Source organism: Orbicella faveolata, unplaced genomic scaffold (assembly GCF_042242905.1).
Source record: "Orbicella faveolata isolate gen_17 unplaced genomic scaffold, um_ofav_v1 contig_12, whole genome shotgun sequence".
NCBI classification, from domain to species: Eukaryota; Metazoa; Cnidaria; class Anthozoa; order Scleractinia; family Merulinidae; genus Orbicella; species Orbicella faveolata.
This window is the reverse complement of record NW_028301539.1, coordinates 19,423,575-19,431,572: the sequence shown is the minus strand read 5'-3', so window position 1 is coordinate 19,431,572 and position 7,998 is coordinate 19,423,575. Positions and strand designations below refer to the sequence as shown.

Sequence of the window (7,998 nt, the reverse complement as noted above, 5' to 3'; positions counted from 1 at the left end):
GTCTGTATAATAAATGAATTGTTTGCCTCAGCTCAGCTGTTCAGGAAATGGCGACATCTTGAATCACTGCTGGCTGAGTTCAAAACCGCGGGCTCACTTCCAAACACCCTCCTTTTCCACAACTTCGGACCACATTTTCAAACCTTGCCACTGGACAAACTTCAGATTGACTCCAGCGCGAACTCTGTTTCCTCTACAAGGAATCGAACAGTTTGTTAATCTCATCCATTCAAACCCAACCTCTCTATAAGCCTTCAAAGTTGGGCTCTTATGCTACTTCCCAGCCCTCCTCAGTCATAGGCCCCAGACTCCTGTTCAATCAGTCCTTGTTTTTGTTTACTCACATGTCACGGACTGCCACATTGAACCACACATTCCTCTCTCCACCTTTGACCAGCTGCAGTCGGCTTTGCCTCCTCCTCGTACCATGTAATCTAAAGTTTCCTACCGGCTCACTTCATCCGACAAATCAAGCTCGGATGAATCCGAAAACGCAGAATTACTTCAGCTTCCAGCCCCTTCCAAGAAACTCTGCACAAGCCAAGTCCAAATATCCTTCCACGCAGCAGAAACAGACTCCATCCCACGCGGCCTCGATTCACACTTCCAGCAACAACAGTGGCAAGAAGAAGAAGAACAAGAAGAATGAGAAGATCAGCCAGAGAGGAAGAAGGCAAAGAAATGAAAGGCGACAGGAACCACGCAGGATATATTCCCATCAGCAAAGTCCGAAAACAATCATATACCCTGGACTAGAAAGAATTGCTGGGAGAAGTGCAGAACTTTCTCCGGGAAGTCAAACGTTTTTCCACCCATCAAGTCAACCTGGAGAGACAAGCGAAACCACTGGCAATGTCCACATAACAGAAAGCCCAGGAAAGGACGTTATGTGAGTTCAGAGACAATTCTTTTAACGATTTGATTATTGTTGTCTTTATTTGTTCAGACTTGTCCCTTTCATGCCCTCAGGTTTTCTAGTTTTTTGAAGGACTCACCTCCAAGTGGAATTGCAACCAAACGTTTTTCTGCATGCGGCATCATTGGAATCGTATATGGACTATATTAAGGTGACATAATGGATTTTTTTGATGTTTGTGCGGGTACTGGGTCGAATTGAGCAGCCATGTTGGATGTTGTGGGCATGTCAAATCTTTTTGGCTTGCTTATCCATGTTCCTAGTTTTAAAACCCATTTGTAAACTACCATAATTTTGACTGTCATAATCTATTCCAAAATTAATATTCGTAGAATCGGTCCATACCATAAAATCCAACAACCATTACTGCCTGAAATTTGCCCATCAGATATAGTTGTATTTCAGGCTATATCAAGTTATGTTATGTATGAATTCATATCCTTGACTGCAGAATTTGTTTTCCTGAAACTGGTTCAGAATGTCAATTCCAAAAGGTGATATTTAGCACTTGTGTTAATTATTGTTATTGACTGTTTAGTGCTATGTCGTGAATCTTGATAAATAGTGTAATGTTTTTTTTCATTTTTGCAGGACCACAGGAAATTGTCACCAACAACCATATCCAATCACTGCTGTTCGCTATTGAATGTGGTCAAATTCCTTCACTGAGAGAGCGCTCTGGAGTACCTAGACATTCCTGTGATCAAGCAGCTGAGAACTCAGGCCACACTTTTCCAGCGTCAAGGCGATTTGGAACGTCCCCAGACCAAGGAAGAGCTGACAGTTCTGAACCGTTGGCTTGACTGGTTTGGTAAAAATGAATTTCGATCTGTTCCTTGAATAGCATTGCCTTGCAAGTGACCAAAATCTAACCAGGTGGAAATCCTGTACAGTGCAAAAGTTCTTTTAAATTTTATAGTTACTTCAGTACTTCATCTTATTCCAAACACATATGCATATACAGACAAGCGACAATCTGTCAACCCGACTTAACCCACGGATAAAAATCTGAATGCTTTTTCTCAAATCTAACTTATCGGTTGTCAACTGTATTGTGATTTAAGCCGAATAATCAAATGAACCGGGAGTAAACATTGCGGATTGTCATCAGAAGGTTGCACACAAATCTAGTGAATTGAAAATTAACAAACTATAAGATTGTTGAAAAATTTTTGATTCTTTGCCATTTAAGATTGAGAGTCCCCACGTCTCTGTTTTAATCCCCATTCCATTGTTATTGAAGGAAAAGGGTTAAGAACAGGGTTGACTGGTAGGCACAAGTAGTATCATTTTACTGCTTTGCGATGGGTAAAAATCCTCTTCTTATGATCTGTAAATTTTACACGCGTGTAATTACACGTACCTAACACACACTGTCCACGAATACTACACGCAAACTATACGCATTTTACGCGCTGTAGGCGCTGCAATCCCTTTGACCGGTTTGTACATCTGTAAGTGACAAATTTGAATTTTCCAACCCCTAACAATAGTTGTTTCTACGCTTTGTGTATCCATGACTAAAAACTATGGATATGTGCAGGCTAATATCTTGATACAACATTTTGCAAGGAGCAGATTGTCAATGCTTGCAGTGTGCAGAGAGATTATTTTGAGATGGCTGTTAACAAAAGGGACAAAGCACGCGAATGCTGTGACCTGGTGTTTTTGGCCGTGCACGTTTTTATCCCTCCAGGCAGGGGTGTCGAGGTTCGTACCCTGGAGATTCAAAGAAACTGACAGGAGTTTCATCCTAATCAGGCCAAAGATGGAAATGTCCTCTTGATGAAGGATTCAGAAGAGGTCAAGCTTTACTTCCACAACGCTAAAACTGCAAAGTTCTTTGGCCATCAGGAGCTGCCTTCGAAGTGTTACACCATGTAAATGTCACACCTTCGCACCAGCACCTATTCACAGCACGCACATGTACGTAATTAGCATACAGCACAACCACCGCACATTTGTATAAATTAAGCAGTTATTTAAATTAAAACATTCAGTTTACCATATCCGAAAGCGAGTAAATAACAGAAGGTAAGACAAAGTAGCAGAATGACTTAATTAACACTTTTGAATATTTTGATTGGTCTCCTATTTTCCTATTGATCATGGAGGTAAACTAGCTGTAGTTGGATTCTTTTGTGGGATTATCCAATAGTTGTTGCATAATCCTAATGGTCACTTGCCATATTGAGGAATTTCTTCTTGGAGCCAGGCCTTGAATTTGCCAAGAGCTGTGATTATGATACTATATTATGATACGTCCCGAGATGTTGTACTGAAAAGAAACTAATCCACGTCACACCATTTCTTCTGACCACAGGCAGATCATGAACTGTGCAAAATACTTCTCGACTTTGTGAAAAATCACGGTCCACAATTGGTTGGCAAGGAAAGTGGTGACATCTTGCTTCTGGTAAGGACATTATCTTCAAGCTGTAATGCAGTAACTTACTGTCATTCCATTTGGGGTGAAATCAGACACATTTAAAGTTTATTGAGGGTTTTGGTACTTGGATCAAATACAGTAATTACTATGGTAACCCTGTCAGCAGTCATCCGCATTGTAATATATAGCGTGCAGTTTGTCAGCTTGTCAGCAATCGCGTGTCAGTAGCGTTAAGAAAGACCCAGCCCACCCTACCCATGGGTCTCTTTTCCTTAGCGGAACGACATCAATAAAGATTTGTTTGTTTGTTTGTCCAAAGTTCTTTACACTGACTATTATACTAGTCAATTTGGCATACGTATTGCGCCTTCAAGAAGGTCAGACAACAGGGCTGCTTCTTGGCAGCTCAGCATTTTTGTTTATAGAACTGTATTGTTTTTCTGTGCCATTTATGTGGTTCATTCAATGGGCTGCTACTTGGTGGATAATGCTAGTTGCTTTCTGGTTTGTTAGATGTTTATGTCGAGTGTAAGCAATTTCATTCAGACATCAGCTGCTGTGTTGCTGTTACCACAATCTACTTATGATGCACATTGTACTTCTCTGTTTTTCCAAGAGGTTCATTGTTACTGCTGAGATGAAGCAGAATGACTAAGATATGAGTTAATTGAAACAAAAGTTCAATTATGGAGAACAGGAAAGCAACAAACAAAATGCAAAGCAGGTGGAACATGAAATGAATTACGCATGGATGCTTAAGGTGAATTGTTTTTCCAGCTATATGAGTAGTAGACCTCCCAGCAGATTGCAAATTTACTCTCCCATCTTTTAACGTCGCAGTGCAAAACTGTTGGAGACATGATTATGCAAACAAAAAAAATGAACAAACATGAACAATAATTATGTCCATCAAAGAATAAATGCATTTTCCTCAATAAATGGCTTGTGGGTAGGAGTTAAAACCCATAATCTTTTACGATGTCTTAAGATATACATGTAGATGTTGCATAGTTACAACACGTTCTGCCATATTCTTTTGTTTCCTTTCCAATTCCAAAACCCTATGCAATTAAAACAGCATTTCTTTTTGAAAGCCAGAAAACCAGAGGATGTCAAAATAATGAACATTAAGAAAGAGCTCACCATACTAGAGGTAACTGCACCCAAAGGACAGAATTTTACCCAAGAAAATTATGCTGTTCTTTTAGGAAAAGAGCTTTTTGATAAAGGGGAAGTGAAGAGAATAAATGAAGGGAAGGTAATCACCAAGACTAACGTTGTCTTGAGTACCTCAGGGTGTGCCAAAACCTATGTCCGATTGTCCGGGACAAGTAGAAATTTAGTTTGGACATGTAAATCTTAAATATGACTTGTCCGTGGGACACGCACATTTCTGATGTCTAAACAACTACAGAAACGGAGGAAAATCGACTTCAAGTTGCAGTAGAATTGAAATATATCTAACAATAATAACAGCAAACCTTTAACTTGACAAAATAAGTGTAAAGATTCCTATAAATTTTGCTATCCTACAGCCATTTATTTGTTTCAGTGACCTCATCTGGCTTTAGTAACCAGGCCTGTTAAGACTAATCCCCAGGCTCTAAATTCGAGTCTATAATGGCGGAATCTCAAAAGCATCAGTCCACGCCGTTTGCTTTCCTTCCAAACCAGTCAACCAAAGAATCAAGCAAAAAATCAACTGAGTCTTCGAGTAGTTATGGCAAGAAGAAAGGCAAGGTCCTTGCAAAGCAGGATTACGAAAAGAAGAGAAAACGCAACTTTCAAGAGCAATGGAAGTCAGAATTTCCATGGCTTGGCATTGCAGCAGACGAATCTGGAGGGAAAATGCACTGCTTCTACTGCAGAGAAAATGAAGCTTTAGCTGATGAAAGCAGCCCCCTCTTTTACTTGTAATAAAGTCGAAAACTTTCGGTTTTTTTATCTTTAATAACATTTGTACCTTGTAAATAGTTCACAATTAACGTTGCTATAAACTAACATACACCAAAAGTCACATGTTGAATTTATTTTATTTCTAAATACAGTTTGAACAAGTCTTTTTGGACAAGCACTTTTGGGCCTCGGACAACCAAATTCTCTATGATGGTTGTCCGATGGACAAGTGTATTACAAAATTTTTCTCTTACTCTGGTACCTGGGTAAACTTGCTTGTGATGGAGGCTCATATATAGTATCCAGCACTTTCTTTGTTGAAACACAATGGTGTAAGAAGAATAAAGATACCGCAAGTAAAGGAGTTCCAACGGTGAAACTACCTTGTAGCTACTGGCCACACTAAGGTTTATAATATTTTGTCAATTTCTATTAAACTAGTCTTGCACAACTTAGCATCTGTCTTGATCCAGTTCATCCAACTAAATTAAGATTTTAAGAATTTTCATTGAGTTTTTTATTATTACAATAATTATTTATCAATAAGACGTACAGAAGTGGTTAATTGTGTACATGGTTTTATTAAATTGATACTCAATGTACTTCTTTTACATATTTTGGTACGTTTGTTTCAGTTTAACAAAATAATGCAAATCAACATAATATTCATTTGGTCATAAGGATAATTCTATCTCATCATCACTGCCCCAGGATCTCATGAGATTGCCAAGTGCATGTACATAATCAGTGCCTTTAGCGCGCATTATCAGTTCAGCCACGTTATTTTTTACAGCCAGAATATTGTCTTTATTTCGAATTATTTTGGGTTTCTACTATATACGTCGGCGCCAACATCACGTTTAAGATGAGCCACTAGACCAAAGACGCTGACGATCCCTCAGAGACCATTTCAGGCCCTTCGAGCAAAGGACAAGAGAACAATCCAAATGTGAACATGGCGGGAATTCCTCCCAGAATTCTCCAAGGTCTTCAAGCTTCACTCACACAACTCAGAGCTTCGAAGCAATGACATATCAGGCGATAACAATGTTACTGGTGGAAATGCTCTCAATATAGAGTCCGCCGTAGACAAGGTGCTTGGTACAAACAGCACCAATAATGAGAAATAGTGAGAAAACAACTCCTGCAAAAAACCCCTGACCCAGGGTCGCAAACATCACTAATAGACAGCCTGACCCAGACATTTACTTCTAGCAAGATGATCTCGCCAGCTACAGCAGGCAAGATTGCCAAGCTGGTCGATAGCATGCTTGTGGGGGGCTTGTTGACGGAAACGGTCAAAGAACGAGCTAAAAGAGCACTCAATACCAGAAAACTGTAAATATCTATCAGTGACAACAGTGAACAAGGAGATTTGGAACTTGCTGTCCAGGAAAACTCGCTCAGTAGATTTAGCTGTCCAGCGAGTTCAAGAACCCATATTACAGGGATTGTCAGCCTTGACAAATTTGGCAGGCAAACTGGTCAAGGATACAACCAATAGCAAGACACCAGATACTCGCCAGGTGCTCAACCAAGTAATGGATAGTGTTGCATTGTTAGGCAATACTAACTGGAAGCTAAACATGAAGCGCCGAGAGCATATAAAGCCTTATCTAAATCCCCCCTACATACGTCTGTGCAAGGAAGATATTAAACCTTCCACAAAATTGTTTGGAGATGACCTCTCAAAACATCTCAAGGATATGTCTGAGGCAAAAAAGGCAGGGCAACAAATGCAGAAGGCTCCCTAGAACCTCCATGTAAACAGGTAAGCAAATTTGGTCAAGTTGATGAATTTTCAGCTATTGTGGATACAGATTTTTTACCTCATTTGGTCTTGAATTTTCAAGCAGGTTGTGTAAAGGACCATATAGACAACTGGAGATCAGTAACTATTAACCTGGTTATTCTCGATGCCATTACGCATCATCACATTGACCTTGAAGGTGGATGTAGACCTGTTTAGGCTACTAAACCCAGACAAATTACATTTTCTTCTGGGGAAAAAGAAATTATTAGTGCTGAAATAACAAAACTCCTAAGTAAAGGGGTCATAGAATTAACTGACCCTTTAATGGAGGTTTCCTGTCCACAATTTTTGTGAGACCTAAAAAAGATGGGAGTTACAGACTAATTCTTAATCTTGACCCTCTGAATAAATTTGTCTCTTACTACCATTTTAAAATGGATACCATCCAAACTGCCCTCAAACTGATGCGACCAGGATGCTTCATGGCATCAGTCAATCTTAAAGAAGCATATTACTCAATTCCCATTGCCGCAGAGGACTGACAACTCCTTGAATTCTAAGGGAGGGAGGGAAATTATTTCCATTTTACTTGTCTCCCAAATGGGCTTGCATCTGCCCCAAGATAATCCACTAAAGTGCTTTAACCCATTTTTTACCAATCTCAGAGCTCGAGGTCATTTTTGCATGGGATATAGTTATGCAGCCTGTGAGGAAAACATTGTTCAGACAGTCAATATGTTTGTTAAGTTGGGGTTTGTCATCCCACCCCACAAAATCAGTGTTGGTACCCACACAAGAGGTCGGGTTTCTTGGGTTTCTTTTGAATAGCGTATCAATGAAAATAGAACAGGACCAAGCCACTGGTGTACTTGTAGTTTCCATTTGGCAGACTCAACCCTGGTTCACAACTCTCCTTCATCTGCTAGTGGACTATCCCCTCCGTCTTCCAAAGTCAAATCAACTACTAATGCAACCTCACAATAGTGCACTTCACCCTCTTCGGAAACAATTAAAACTGATGGTCTGCAAGCTCTCCGGAACAAG

General features: G+C 39.9%; 1 pseudogene; it reads left to right on the top strand.

Moving 5' to 3' along the window:
- Positions 1–4,925: 4,925 nt before the first annotated feature.
- Positions 4,926–6,955, top strand: LOC110059599 (uncharacterized; annotated as a pseudogene).
- The last annotated feature ends 1,043 nt before the right edge of the window (positions 6,956–7,998 follow it).